The 16,434-nt window shown below is 38.0% G+C and overlaps 1 protein-coding gene across 2 annotated transcripts in view; it reads right to left on the minus strand.

Annotated features, from left to right (window-relative positions):
• Window positions 1–15,418, minus strand: part of SLC16A1 (solute carrier family 16 member 1) — a 32,349-nt gene extending 16,931 nt beyond the window's left edge. Inside the window, exon 1 of one of the 2 annotated variants that reach the window (XM_070939841.1) lies at window positions 15,361–15,418. The gene's annotated coding sequence lies outside the window, so the exon portion shown is untranslated. Of the gene's footprint in view, window positions 1–15,206; window positions 15,278–15,360 lie in introns of those variants that run through there. The other variant, XM_070939842.1, reaches the window with a different exon arrangement.
• Window positions 15,419–16,434: the final 1,016 nt, after the last annotated feature.

Raw genomic sequence — 16,434 nt, forward strand, 5'->3', positions numbered from 1 at the left:
CATTCTCCACAAGATTTAGCTGAAATAAAATCCTCCCACTTAGGAACTCTTCCTAAAAAGGTAATCTGGATTTGGAATGTCACATAAGCAGCCCCTCTAATTTAATTTACTTAATGCTCAAGTCTTTCATACCAAATCATATGATAAAAAGTTTCTTTCCGAACAGTGGAGTAGCATATTAATTGATAATTATTTATTTAATTTGAATAAGAATATTTCTTACTTTCTCTAATAGCCGTAAGATTTCTGCATTAGCTAGAAATAATCATTTAGAATTTCTGTATACCAACTACATTTCATTCTTCAGGTGAAGATGCTGATTTTGTCTCTCCTGACTTTTAATCAGTCATTCTGATCAGTCATTTATTCTCATGGACAAAACAGTGAGATAAGACAGCCATGACCAAATTCTGCTAATTCAGTAAAAAGAAAACAATTCCAGAAGCAGCACATTGATGTAATATGTATCCGTAATTTGGCTTTTGGGTTCTGGAATTTACAGCAATATAGCATTGTCTCTAAGCACTAGATAAAATTAGAATATCAGAAATCGTGCAAACTGTGCACAAACTATGCAAACTGCTACTGTATAATACATATCAAGATTAGTTCTTGAACCAATCAATTTAAATTTAAATTAGATGACTACATATATTTTATACCAGACATATTTTTTACTATCTTTTTGCTTAATTTGGGGGGGGGGAATCATATTCTTTTCAAATATAAAATGAAAACGAAAGTCCTAAGTTTAATCAGCCTGATACACATACAAAGTTGCTTCAAAGTCGATTGTGCAATTTCCACGTGACTGGAAAACACTGCTGCTACGTGTCAGACGTGCTTGGCAGTTGAATTTACAACTGTCAGCTATGTGTAGGAATTAAAACATGTTATACATATACAGTATATAGTAATTAACAATGATTAATCAAAATGATGCAGCAAAAATTCTATTCCTTACTAGACTGAAAATTAGTTGCCAGAGATAAGATATTGGCAGAGAAAGAAGACGGCTGAATGAATTCTATTCAGAGAAAGAGAAATATGTAATCTGGTGGCAGCCTGAACAGCTCTTAATCAACGTGTTGAGGAAAAGCATGGATACATTTGTTCTTCATGTTAAAGCATAGTTTAATTCAATGTGGAGGAACTATAACACATTTTGGCACTTACATATTTTACTCTTTCTCATCTTGGCTAAGAATAGTTAGAATAATTGTGCTTCTGTTTAAGCCTGGTTTCTCTTTGTAGTCTGAATAAATTGTCATTAATAATTATAATGACTACGAAAAAAAAGCTTTAAAGTATGAGTGGATAAATATAACTTGCATGCTAAAAATGCATGTGGTTTCTTTGATTTTGGGCTTGCACAATGTCTAGCAATGTCTAGAAATAGTCTAGCATGTTTAGATTGCATTAAACTATGGCTTATTTTAAACAATCTAGCCGTTTTCAGTAATTAAAGTTCCTCAAGATAGGAGGCAGAAACTTGCAGCATCACAAAAACTCTTGTTAATATCGTTTCCCCCAAAATAAGATCTGAAAATAAGCCCTAGAATGTTTTACACATGCACTTAATATAAGCCCTACCCCCCCCAAATCAGCCTACGCAGCTGGCTACCCACCCATTTCATCTGGTTGCTCATGGTGCTGTGGCCACCGGGGGAGGGGCCGCCCCACGCACCAGCTTATCTCAGGGCCCCCACAGCCAGGCCATCCATGCCCCCACAAGTGCCTCATGGAGCACCGGCAGCTTTGTGCAGCAGGAGCCCACATGGTTTCCGCCCCCTTCTTCTGCTTGCTCGCAGCTGCAATGGAGGCTGAGTGGTGTGCTGTTGCCGCTGTGTTGGGGTGTGAATGGCCTGGCTGTAGGGCCCTGAAGTAAGCCGGTGGAGGACGTGCGGAGCAATTCCACCCCCTGCCTCACCAATGTAGCACCAGCATGTCGCTTGGCTTCCTGCGCTGTTGCAGTTGTGAGCAAGCAGAAGTGGGTCTACTGTCAATGGGGGGGGCAATACTTCCTAAAAATAAGCCCTAGTGCTTATTTTGGGCCCCAAAAGAAAATAAAACCAGGTCTTATTTTGGGGAAAACATCGGTAATAACGATGTTATTGATCTGATAGCTGGATAAAAATGCCAAATCCAGTCTAAAAATTTGGCTGACAATGTAACAAACCATAAGAAAAATAATACTTGGTGTCTGACTCTCAGTGACTATGTACAGTTAACACTCCTAGCGAGTCTGCACCTAAAAATTTGTTGTAGCGTTTCTTTAATTTCTTGTAAATGGCAGATTCAAATCTTAGAAGTTTAAACAAAAATAATTGTGTAGCAAATTTACATTGTGTTTTTGTTGCTATCTGTTTAACACTTAGGCATAAAACAGAATCAGAGAAAAGTTCGTTCCCCAGACTTCTTTCCTGGCACTGTATTATCCTGGGATGCATAAATCCACAAAATCTCTCCTATTCATGCCAGGACTCTTCACAAGTAATGCCAAGAATTGACTTGCATCCCAGCTCTGTTCTTCCCTCAGCTTTTCCCAATCAAAAAGATAAAGGCTGAACAAAACCCTGGAATGCTGCACTTGAAAATCAAATTTTCAAACTCTAAAGGAGTGAGGGAGATATGGTTGTTTAACTCCCTCACCCTTTTAGAGTTTGAAAATCTGATTCCATACATGCCAGGAGCAAACTAACTAAAGCCAAGTGTTTGATAAGATAAGATTATGATAAGAGGTAGCAATAGGAAATGCAAAATTAATGCTCCACTTCAACTTAGAGAAGCACAATTAAGTGAACTTTTTTTCCAGAATGTAAGTGTAAATCAAAAGGCAGTATAATAAATATATATCATCAGTAGATTCACTAGTTTCCTTTTGAAGTCTTTTAGTACAGGCAATCCTCCACAATACGGCTTGTCATTTAGTGACTATTTGAAGTTACGCCAGACTGTGAATCATTGCCAATGAGTGTGATACTAACAAATCAGTACCCCTGCAGCAGGTCTGAATTGTTTCTAATGTCCAAAAATCAACTGCCTTATGCAGCCTTAATAATACAGACTGTACAATTGAGGCTGCACTAGACCACTTGTTCAGTGACCATTCAAAGTTATAATATTGTTGAATAAGTGGGGCTTACAAATGGTTTGAGAAACTGCGGCTACTGTAGCATCTCTGTTGTCATATGATTGCAATTCAGGGGCTTGGAAATCAATTTATAATTACAATGGTTGCAGTGTCCCCCAGTTATGGGATTGCTATTTGTGACCTTCTCTGCTGGCTTTCCACAGGCAAAGCCAATGGGAATCCAGCGGGGGTTGCAAGTTACCCCCACTGCTTTTCTGCCTGCTTGCCCAATACCTATCTATGGTACCCATCTCTCACCTATAGCCCTGTTTGCTTGGGACTCCCAACTCTTCCTACATAGCAGTCACATGGGATGCTATCTTAATGACCTAGGACTGCTGAGATTTCTGTTGCTAAGCAATGCAGTAATGTGATATTGTGCTTCCTAAATGCACTGCTTGGTGATGGAAATTCTGGTCCCAATTCAGGTCATAACCTGAGGACTACAAGCATAGGGTAGACTACCAGCTGTTAGTGCCACAATTCTGCTTTTATTACCATTCAAAGACATGTCAAGTGATGCCAGATGGTGGTTAAATGGTCTCTGACATTGAACCTGGAAAATCCATGCACTGGAATTGCTCTACAGGTAGTCCTCAACTTACAATTCATTTAGTGACTGTTTAAAGTTACAATGGCAGTGAAAAAAGTGATTTATGACCATTGCAGCATCCCCATGGTCATGTGATCAAAATTCAGATGCTTGGCAACTGATTCATGTTTATGATGGTTGCAGTGTACCAGGGTCATGTGATCACCTTCTGCAAGCCTGTGACAAGCAACATCAATGGGGAAAGCAGATTCACTTAACAATTGTGTTATTACCTTAACAACTGTACTGATTCACTTAACAACTATGCCAAGAAAGTTTGTAAAACGGGGCAAAGTTCACTTAACAAATATCTCATTTGGCAACAGAATTTTTGAACTCAATTGTGATCATAAATCGATATTGGCAACCTGTATTAGGTTGCCAATACAGCTATAGTAAGTATGAAAATAATATGATATTCTGAGACAGGATGTTTTGGAAAATGCCATGGGTGTCACCTTCACAGAATGCACAATTTGAATTATCTGGGTGTTGAGCAGCTTATCTTGCTCATCACCTTGCATAGTGTTGGAAAATGTGGCCGTACAAAAGAGCAATCTTTTCAACCAGTGTCATAAGGAATTGTTCCTAACTGCTATAGCTGTCTTGAAATTAGAAAAAGAACTTCACTTGCTGTTAAACTCTGAAAATCACTGAATGTATGAAGCACTGTAACTGGAGCAGATACTGGTGACTTAAGCAGTTTGCTGTTTTAGGAACTAAAATGTATGCATTTTACCAATATGGGTAGCTGTTTTTCCCTCCTGTGTTTGGTCTCCCTCTGAAGGCTCCTTGAACTTCCCTAATGATTTATACGGGAATTTGTTACAACATCTGTCCTGCAAGTCTGCACTCTGACAGTGTTTTCCAGGCTAGTCACACTGTCATAATTTCCAGATGGCTGACAGGCAGAACTGACTTGGAACAGGACCATGCTCCTTTCCTTGCCCAAACCTGATTTGGAAATAAGCTGCCTACCCCATTAGACTAGGTTCTGTGCTCATATGATCCCTGAGTAGCACTCCGTGTTCCAAACTGTCTGTGCCAACTGTCTATGCAGATATTGGATGACCTTGCATTGTCTGTTATTGGTGGAACCACTATAGCATATTCTGTGGTGGAAGTGATACTAAATGCATAAGTTCAGTGCTATGATCATCATAACCTGTAAAAATTTCTAGAATCAACCCAAAGCATAATCTCCCAAAAAATAAATCTGACAAGAAAGGAAGTGGTAAAAAGGAAAGGGCATTCAGATACCAAACAGGAAATGTAACAAATAAGATCAGCCATTAAGGGCTGAGATGCCTAAATGCTCAATGTACAGGGAACAAAGAGAGAGAACGAAGTCCTCATACATGAGGGGCAGGTATGATATTGTTACTATTACTGAAACTTGGTGGGATGGAACCCATGACTGGAATTAAAGAAAAATGGACCCAGGAAATTATAGACCAATCAGCTTGACATCAGTATCTGGGAAAATCCTGGAAAAGGCAATCAAGTAGCAGATTTGTGAGCACCTAGAAATGAACAAGGTGATTAATAGAAGCCAGCATGATTTTGTTAAAAACAGGTCATGCTAAACAAAACTTATTGCCTTCTTTGATAAAGTGACTAAATTAGTAGATCAATGAAATGCTGTAGATATATTATACTTAGATTTCAATAATGCATTTAATAAAACCACAGCTTATTTCTTGGTAAGATGTGGGATAGACAGTACTATTTACCAGATGGATATGCAGTTGGTCTTGGACAGGTGTGGTTGGACTAAAAACACTTCAAAGTCCCTTCCAGCCCTATGACTCTATATATTTCAATAGGAATATCCAGATCTATTTTATTATGAGCTCTTTAAGGTGGAGTCCCTTTTAAAGTTTTGAACCTCTTCCTGCCAGGATTTCTGAAACTCAGACTGTTTATATCTAAGAGCTCCTTATATTTCTTTCTTGGCCTCCTCACAATCTCTCAGCTTCTTTTTCTCACTATTAATGATGATTTTTCATGTAAACTTACTTTGATATCACCTGCCTATTCCTGGCTAGGATCATACAAAAAAGCATCCCTGAGAACACGGAATCATTAAGTTGAGGTTGTTTCAGTGAAGGAAGAGAAGAGACAGGAGAAATCTTAACCCTCAAAATCCCAGTATGTTACAAATTGATATGTGCAATTTCTCATTTCTGGGTATAATGAGGGAACATTTTGAACCTTGAATATCTATACCCAGGTTACAACTAAAATAAATAAATAAATAAATAAGTAGAACAGCGAGGGGGGGGAATCAAGTTTATTGTCCTAAGTCCCTCCTCATGTTTTACTGCAAAGTCAGGGCCCATTTACATTTCATATTTGTCATCATATTATTTGTGACAAATACTAATCAGTTTATTCATTTATTATATGTTGTCATCAGGGGTGAAATGCTACTGGTTCGCTCCGTTTCAGGTGAACCGGTAGTGATAAAAACTACCAGTTCAGGCAAACGGGTAGTTAAGAAAAGCTACCGGTTCATCTGAACTGGTATTTCCAACTATCAGCTGTGCCACGCAGTTTATATTCGCTAGAAAGCAGGAAATCCTGCTTTCTAGCAAAGCTAAATCAGGTGGCACAGCTGTTTCCCCCCCTCGCTGTTCTACTTCCCTTCTCAAGCTTACTTTTTCTGCGCAAAGCATGAATTTGGTGCGCATTGTGCATGCACACATGTAGGGTGCTTTTGGTGAGCACTGAGCATGCTCACACATAGCACGTTTGGCATGTAGCACGCATGCACAGGCAGCAAACCGGTGGCAATCCGCAGAGAATTTCACCACTGGTTGTCATACTATAAGGAGGAAAGAGTTATGTTTTGTGAGCAGTGTGTTCTTTTTAATTAAGTGATTGGTACTTCCTATGCAATACTAGTATATTTTCATTGTGTCATACATTGTTACTAGATCCTCTGAGAGGTGTATTACATAAATGAATGAGAATAAATCAGCAAGCTTAAATCCTTTATCCTTATTCCATTTCAGCAGTCCAAGAGTTACAAAGAATTTGTGTTAGAAGATGTCTATTTTTTTCTTACAAAGGATTTAAGGATATAAATAGGCACATTTTGTTTTATCTCAAGCTATAAAATCCAATGGAGTCAGTTTAATGTCCAAATTGGGTAGACAGCTTAATGGTAGGAATTGCACTATGACATTACACTAACTGTTTACAATATACCAATTCAGCAGTATCAGACCTACTGCAAACCATATTTAAAACACATTATTTAGTAACAAATTTACCTTCCTATTGTAAAACAGTTTTTCTATTAACAAACTAATTACCAAGTTCTGCTAACCAAAACTAGTTTATACCAAAGATCAGAATTCTTAAAATGTCTTTTATCAGTCCATGTGCACTTTCCAAATGGAACTGTGCCACTTTGCTTTCTATTAAATACTAAAACAAAAAAAAACAAAAAAAAAACATTCAAGACTTCTGATAATTGGATCAGTTGGGGAAAAAAAGCTGGAAAGTAAGTAATACTTTTTATTTAAGTACTTAAAGAAGAAAATTCTTAATAAGAATAAATGCCAACACACTTTTCTAAAATGAAACAAAAATAAAAAAAGCTTATCTCTACCAGGATTTTCTCTCCATTCCTATGTATTTCCATCTTACATTTTTCCCCGCCAGATATAGATCTTTACATTTCTTGTTAAATTCTATTTTATTCATTTCTGCACACATTATTCCTCGAATGTGGAATGAATTATGCCTCGAAAGTTTTAAGTCTATTCACTAGGTAGCCTCTTCCAGTTTAGTGTCACCAACAAATGTGTAAACATCCCTTCAACCTCATCCAAATTACTGCCAAAAATGCTGAACAGCACAGAAGTTGGGACAGGCAATTGAGAATTCATGATTTGAGCAAAGATGTACATAGGCGGGACTTACATAGCTATGGCCAACTCTCAGAATTTTCAATTTTCAATTAGTCTTGCATTTTCTGAAAATTCTGAGTCCAAGTCCATTCATCTGAAGATCATCTAGTTTGAAGAAAGTTGCTTTAACAGTAACTGCAGGATCTAAATGCATCTTATAAATAAAATAAAGTATAAACATGCAGTATGTTTGGAGCAGCAAACAAACTGATTTAGGCCACATTATAAAGAATGCTGAAGTCATATGAATTAAATTTCAAAGTTTCTTAAAACCAAAATGAATGACCAATTAAATGAGTGATTTGGTAAATTCTAGGATATTCAAGAATAAATAATTCTGGAACTGACAAACTATGTCAAATAATGAATTGAACCAGTGTTCAGTTTGAACTATTAGAATTTAGACCTTGTTGAATAGAGAAATCTTGTTGATTAAACCTATGTTGATATTCTGTTTTATCATCTGTAAACTACAGGACATTTGTCTGAAAGAATAGAATGTGAATGCCATATGCTGATTCTGCTACTTGAGAGATAAACTCTGTCAGTTCTAATTAAAACCAAGCTATGCAATCATTATAGCAGATAAGTAGAAACAATTTAAGAGATAGCACTGGATGATTCTACATTATTTTTACCATTACACAGCAAAATATAAGTTTTGAGACTCACATGTATTTTTCATACAAATATACAAGCTTGGGATAGATAGACAAGCTGTAAAATAATTTTGTTTTAAAAATAAAACAAAATTCACACAGAATTTTCTCTCCATGGAAGTATGTGCAGCTCCCACCCTCCTGGCATTTTATAATATCAAAACAATCTTACTCTGAGATGTCTGTCAGGCTGGAAATGATGAGTGCTTTTATTCATGCTCTGTTTTAACCTTTTTATTGGAAATTCTGTTACAATACCTTAAATGTATTTTTTCAGATACATATTCTCTATTACATCCCATGCTGTTATTATTTAAACCAGTATTTGATATGGATAAATTTCAAATGGATACTATCAGTTGCTGTATTGAGTTATTTAATATGTATCTCATATTTACTGTTTTTTACAATAAATCAAGGCAGCAAACATATTCAACACAACTTCTTTCTCCGTTTTCCCTACAACCACCCTGTGAGGTGAGTTGGGCTGGGAGAAAGTGATTGGCCATGGTCACCCAGCTGGCTTTCATGGGTAACGTGGGACTAGAACTCACAGTCTCTGGTTTTCTAGGCTGGTTCCTCAACCACCAGACCAGACTGACTCTCTTTATCCTATTTTAATTAACTAACTTTTGATATACAGTAACTTCGAACGTTACAGTAATTTTGGTAGCATGAGAGAATAGGCTTTCCAAACAGAAACTTACGGTAGTCTTCTTTGGGAAGTAAAATGCACAAAATGATATTTTGTCTCAAATTCAGAATATTAGCAAATTAGTAGACCATCTTCTAAATACAGTAGTTACTACATTGTGGGATATAGCCTAAATATTGTCAACAGTATACAATATGAGTGTACTTAAATAAAATAATATGCATAGAAATGGAAAACAGGCAAATATATAAAAAAGGATTTTAATAGCAGGATTCAATGATTTGTCAAGCCTACACTGCAAAATAACTTACGAAACAAGGAACCTTGCTCACTTAACATGATTCTATGATCTAGACTTGTGCTATTACTTATTCACAAACATTCCTTACAACCCTCAAACAAATTAGCTATGAAACATGAGATGAGATTGAGGAACAGGAAGCAAGTAGAACAGAAGCATTCAGCATGGAAATCTTGAGCAGGATTATATAGCATTTTTAGAACGCAGTCCTAATAACAGAATGCAGGTCCCTCCCAACCACCGAGCAGATTTGAATTGAATTGTCTTTGAAGAAGACAAAATTCAATGTTTAAGTACTTAATCTTAAACATTCAGTGTATCCTTTGCACATTGGCTCAGAAATAAGAGCACAACAGCAGTCCAAGTAGAAGTGAATAGGAAAAGAAATTGTTCAGTTCTTTCTTCACTGTCCCAACATCTTTTTCAATGTATTGCCATTGCAAAGGAACTATTCAAATCAAGTTCTTAAATTTCCTAAACTGTCTTTCTGATCTAAATACTTATTACAGTATTCTTCTACATTAGTGCAAATTATAAAAGACCCAAGTGGCTTTTTGAACTGATTCTCAAAATGTCAATTGCCAAATGTTTGGGGAAAAAATTACCAGAAAAGCAGCATGAAAGTTAATCTCTCGTTCTCTTTTCAGCCCTTGCACTCATACTAGCCAAGAAAATGATGACATATTCATGTATCTCCGACACGTTAAGTTCTGTACAGATTGTCTGTGTTTGGGAGTACACTTCCTGATTTTTTTTTTTCTTCAGAAAAAGAGGCATCTTAATATAGAGCAATGAACATTCCCTTTTAAGTCTGATCCAAATTCTTTCTAGTTACTACTCTCTTGGCATCTCATTAAAGTTTTCTAGTAATGTTTTGCATAGAGCAGGGGTCCCCAACTCCCAGTCCATGGCCTAACACCAGGCCCGGGCATGCCAGCAACTGGGCCATGCAAACAAGCAAAGCCCCATTTGTGGAATGCAGGCAGCAGACACAACCACGCCCCTTCTGGTTTGCGGGAAAAACCCTTCTCCACAGAATTAATCCCTGGTGCCCAAAAGGTTGGGGACCATTGGCGTTGTTTCCACTAATCCATAGCTATTACCGGTAGCTATCACAACTAAACTATTACAGGTAGTCCTTGGCTTGCAAGAGTTCATTTAGTGACCATTTGAAGTTACAACCACACTAAAAAAAAGTGACCTATGACCATTTTATGACCATTGCACCATCCTCATAATTTACATTTGGATGCTTGACAACTGGTTCATATTTATGATATGCAGTGTCTTGGGGTTCACATGATCATTTTTTGCACCTTCTGACCAGCAAATATTCAATAGGGAAGGCAGATTCACTTAACAACCATGTCACTGATTTAACAATTGCAGTGATTCATTTAACAAATGTTGCAATGAAAGTCATAAAATGGGGCAAAACTCACTTAACAAATTTCTCATTTAGCAACATAAATTCTTGGTTGTAAGTCAAGTAATATATACTCGATGAATTAGTATAACTGAAGATATGCAGCATTATGATGTGTGGAATGCAAAATTAAAAATATGACTCTGAGATGGAAAGTGCACACACAAATTTTCTGTACACATACAGAAAATATGCAGTAATCTTTTTTCCTGGGGCAATATGGAACAAAAGCTGAGAAATTATAATGAGAAGAACAACAAATGCAGTCAACACCCTTTTTTATCACGAACTTCAAATAGCTTTGCCAAATATTGAAAAATAATTGTTAGGGTATTAAAGTTTTCATGGTATTACCAACAATAATGCAAATAAATTCAGAAATAGGTTTTTTTTTAATTCCTGCTATTTCACATACAAAAGCATACACATCCTTAAAGGATATGATTCAAAAATCCAAAGTAACATGCAATTCAGATTCAATCCTATCTTGAGTTAGCTTGAATGAGCATGCCTCATTACTAAAAGCTACACCTGATTTGCATATACTCTCTAAAAGTGCAGTCTAATACCCGTGTTTCCCCCAAAATAAGACCCTGTCTTATATTTTTTTTGAAGCCTGAAATAAGTGCTTGGCCTTATTGTCATGTGCTCAAAAGCCTGATTGGGCTTATTATCATGGGATGTCTTATTTTGGGGGAAACAGGGTATTTATATCTCTTCTTTGAAGCAAATTGGTATCTGATGATTTCATAGATACACCATTTAGTTTTCTTGAGAATTTATAAGTAGTTTGTCCATTCTTCCCCCCTCCCATTTTTTTTTTTTTTACTTCCCAATTTAGACTACAGCCTTCGGATTTTCTGGTGGTTTCCCAGCCAAGCAGTAACCTAGTGGACTAGGAGACTACTTAGCTTTCTATCATCAATCAAAACTGGCTACAAATTAAAATGCAACTGGGTCTTTCCATGTAAACAAGTTCTGTTAAAATGTAGTTTTACATAATTCTTCTAAGTAAACATGCAAAAAAGTACTGGACTGGACTCGAGCTAAAGTAAAAACTGAAATATTTTTTGGCAGAGGCACATTTGTAGCCACAAAGTTATAAACAGTACTGGGACAGTAGAAGAAAGATTATAAAAGCTTAAGTAAAGTAAAGCTGCTTTTTTTTTCTTTACCAGTTTCATCATTCTTCCCCAAAATATTGTCCATATTACATAAATGACACTAAATAGTGTAACCTAATAGTATAGATATCTGAAATCTGTAAAAATTACCAGATTCAAGCATTACGCAATTTTAATACTTCATTGTTTTCATATTTGAAAACTTTATTTCCTTCCTAATCAACTAGAAATGGGATTGCAACTCCTCATATCTTCCAATATGTTCTTGATCACAGAAAGTGCACAGAAAGCATTCAGTAATACATATGGAGAAAGAAAAATGCGCAGAGGGAGGAGGCAGAACTAGGCTGCAGAGGGAGAAAAAGTGTGATGAGCACTCAGTGAAATCCAATCGAAGTGAAGATGTCCCAAGAGTAAAGAATGTCGGAGCAACGATGCATGAAAAAGAAAAATACATGCCATTTCTTAAGTGGCTAAAGTCAGTGACGATTTACAATATGTAGTTATTTTGTTGAATCAGCAAATTTCCAAATATAAGCTTCAACATAAGGAAATTTATTTTGCAGTATTTAATTTTGTCATGCTACTATATAGTTTTCCTCCAATTAAATCCTCCGCCATTATAGAAGAAAAATCTAGTCAAGATCTGCTGAAAGAAAAAAACTTATAAGTAAACATATTACGTGCTCCACCTTTAGAGCGCTCCATGGCTTAGGACCTGGTTATTTACGGGACCACCTACTACCACAAACAGCCTCCCACCGGCTGGTACGCTCTCATAGAGAGGGGCTCCTTCGGGTGCCATCAGCCAAACAATGTCGACTGGCGGCCCCCAGGGGGAGGGCCTTTTCTGTGGGGGCACCCACTATCTGGAACGAGCTCCCCCCAGAGATACGGAGGATCCCGGATCTGCGCACTTTCTGCCATGCTCTTAAGACCCTCCTATTCCAGCAAGTCAGCCTGGCCTAATTTTCTCCCCCGTTTTAAAATTCTTTTAAATCGAAATTTTAATCTGTTTTAAATTATTGGGATTTTTAATTGTCTTGGGCTAAATTATTTAATCTGGTTTTAATTATGTCTCTAACTTTTTAGGAGCCTGGATAGCTCTGCAGACAAGGCACTGCAATTTAACACCAGCTATCTGCAATTAAAGTGAGTTCGAATCTTGCCAGGCTCAAGGTTGACTCAGCCTTCCATCCTTTCTAAGGTAGGTAAATTGAGGACCCAGTTTGTGGGGGCAATAAGCCAACTTTGTATAAAATATACAAAAGTATGAAGGCTATTGCTTAACGCACTGTAAGCCGCCCTGAGTCTCCGGAGAAGAGTGGCATATAAATCAAAATTTAAAAAAAAAACAAAAAAAACCTTTTGTATCTATGTATTTTATTTTGTGCCTGTTCACCGCCCTGAGTCCTTCGGGAGTAGGGCAGTATATAAATTTAATAAAAAAAACCCGTGAATGCAAAATATACTAGCACATTTGTATAATTTTTAAAATAAGTACTGAATAGCTAAATACCCCTTGCCCTAGAATATAGTCTATAATGACTATTACTATTAAAATTTAACATTGACAAAAAGCAAATTTTATTCATTGTATTCCCAGCAACTTTTTTCTAGTGACATTTCATAATTCATTCTATTTGTAACTGATCAGTTATTTTTATAGAAGAATTTCAACTCAACTGTAGCCACAACCAAGTCACACATAATAAGTGATGGTTCTAAAAATAAACAAAGTCGTTAGATAATCATCATAGCACAAAAGTGCACACCTGCATTAACAATACACAATGAAATAATTCAAAGAAACTTTTTTTCCTTTCCCCAGTAAGACAAGGAAGAGTGATAGAATTAGAAACCCAATCTAATACTTAAAAGATGAAAGTTCTCATACAATTGCAAATTTATCTTTTGATACCTTGCTAAAAACATTTCGGAAAATAATAACATGGAAATTGTAGAAATACATAGTAGTTTCATTATATAGAACTGAGGCTTACATAGACTCCAGATTAGGCAAATTATCTACATATCTATTTTGGAAATCTATTTCAGTGCTTGCAATTCAAATATTAGTTTGTTGCAATGTACTCAGAACTGTAACTGAAAGTCTTGATTTGAAAAAAAGTCTCAGGAAGCTTAGAATGAAATGTTATTTATTCAGTTTTAACTAAAGAGCATATTTAGAATTAAAGAAAATAAGAGGATAATTGTTCATATACTTAAGTTCGTTTCAGCATCTTGTATATCAGCACCCTTTAAAGCTCATTGTTAAAAAGACAGTAAACAGTAAGAGTTATTTTTCCCCCATCCATTTTGTAATACTTAGGTCCTCCCCCAAGAAAAAGACATAGATTTACTGCCATCAATTTTGTTCTTTTTCTAAAATTAGACAGAATGAATTCAAAAAGCAATGTTTTTGCTTTGTTTGTACCAAATTTTGTGAACTGTTCTGGTACCTATTAAGAATTTCATTCACTCCTTATCGCAAGTACCATTATACCTCTACATTCCACACTATGTAAACACTGGCTAGACTTTAGTGCGCTTCACACACACTGCTCATCAGCCGGATAGATACATTACTTCCATTTATTGTCTCGTATTACCTTAATGTTAGTAAGATGACAGCAGCTCATTTAGCAAATTTCTGCAAAGCACTTTAAGCTGCATTTAAGATGTCTGCATTATCCATAAAACCTCTAAGGGATGCATTGGACGAATGGGATCCTAGAATACTTCAGAACAATACAGTAACACAAAACAATTCCAGTATAAAGAAAAACTGACAAATCATCCGGCACCTTTATAAGGGGAAATGAATTATTTAAATACTGAGAGGCACACGTGCAAGGAAGGAAATCGCGGAGCCTGTAACTTAAACGGCTTGCAAACCCACAAGGCTCGTGCGCTGACGAAACCCACACACAACCGAAGCTTTTTGAAACGAGCATTCATTCGTTCACCCCATCAATCCTCCTTCCTCCGCCTCCAACATGGATTTAAAAACAAGACGACGGATCCGATCTTCCCCACAATGATCACGATTAGGATCATTATTAATTACCGAATGGCCCAAACCCAAACACCCAGCCGTTAAAAAGCATCTCACGATCATCCTTAAAGGAATGAGTCCAACGGGCCCCTCGTGGCACGATGGCCGCCCATCCCGGGCCTGCTGACCTTATTAGTAAATCGCCGGGAGATCGGCAATTTATTTATTTAAACGGCGGCGGGGGGGGCGACACGCGCCTCCCACGGCCCTTGCCGGCATCCCCCTCCCTTTTCGGCCCTCTCCCTTTATTTCTCCATCCTGCTCCATCTCCCTTCATTGTTCTACTCTCCGGAGAGCCAAAAAGGGGCTCCTATGTCTCTCGTGGGAGAAATCCCCACCGCCTTTGGGGCTTCCTTCTGGTCTTCTGCCGCCACGTGGAACTGGCTCCAGGGAAACTACTAGGAGAATCTCTCCCTGTAGACCGGTGGGTCGGTCAGTCCGTCCGCCCGCCGGCTTGGCCGGCTAAACCAGCCCAGCCAAGCCAAACCATACCTGTTGCACGCAGCCACCCAGACACGCGGCGCTTCTCTCCCCCCAGGCGCTCACCAGCCCTGGACTTTCAGGCGCTCCCGCCCCCTCACGCTCTATAACGGGCCGAAGAGGGCGGAGCTCAGCCGTAAAAGGGCGGGCTTCGTTGGTCCCGGAGACTGAAAGAGTGAAAGGGTGACGGGAGCAGTCGCTTCTCCTTGCCCCCCCTTTCCGCAGTGGGTTTAGTTCCCATTGGAGAGAGGCGCCTCGGAGGAGACGCGGGAAACGAGCTTTTCAAGAGGCCTCAAGGAGGGCGACGCTGCTTTCCGCACGTAGCTGTTGGGGGCGAGAGAATTTGGAGAGCCTTTGGTCAGAAGCAGAGAGCCAAGCTGCCTAAAAAGAGAAGGGGGGGGGCTCCCGGCTCCCTACTTTGTTTCCCCATGTCACTCTCGGCAGCACCCAAGGGCAAATATCCTTCCAAATTACTTTGCTCAGGACCCGTGTTTCATTAAGCGCTGACCTCCGACTCAACGCTTACACAGCGTTTTATAGTTTTCTCAGAATCACCTTTAGCACTCAAAAACAGGTCCCGGGGAATATCCTGACTCAGAATAAACTGCCACTCCTTGACCTTTACAACTTGGCAAAGAGTTTCCTTCAAACTAAGGTGCATTACTCTTTGCTGCTGCAAAAAGATAAGGCATTGAGGAAAAACCCTTGGTTTAATTTGCAGAGATTGGGGCCTGCCTGCGTACAAAATCCACGGTTCTTCTTAAGGAAACAGGAACAACAATCTCAAATTTTATTTCTGTGGACCAAAACTTACGGAGCAGAGTGGGTCTTTGCCTCTGTAGTAGTAAGCATGTTTATGGCTGTTCTGTTAGCACTGAGGATAACCATATAGGTATGAGATTTGATGTTTTTAATTGTGTATTCTGTCCTTTTTTATTTAACCCTATTCTTGCCTAAAAACAAAATTTACAAAGATCACTTCATGTCTGAATATAGGTGATGTTGTGTTTAATGCCTGGTGATTTCATCAACAGTCCATGTATTTTTAGTAACAGGAAGGAGTTGCCCTTACTGTAGTTCCGTGAT

The sequence above is a fragment of the Pituophis catenifer genome, unplaced genomic scaffold (assembly GCF_029215685.1).
Source record: "Pituophis catenifer annectens isolate HBS135680 unplaced genomic scaffold, rPitCat1.0.hap2 SCAF_3, whole genome shotgun sequence".
Classification (NCBI taxonomy): Eukaryota; Metazoa; Chordata; class Lepidosauria; order Squamata; family Colubridae; genus Pituophis; species Pituophis catenifer.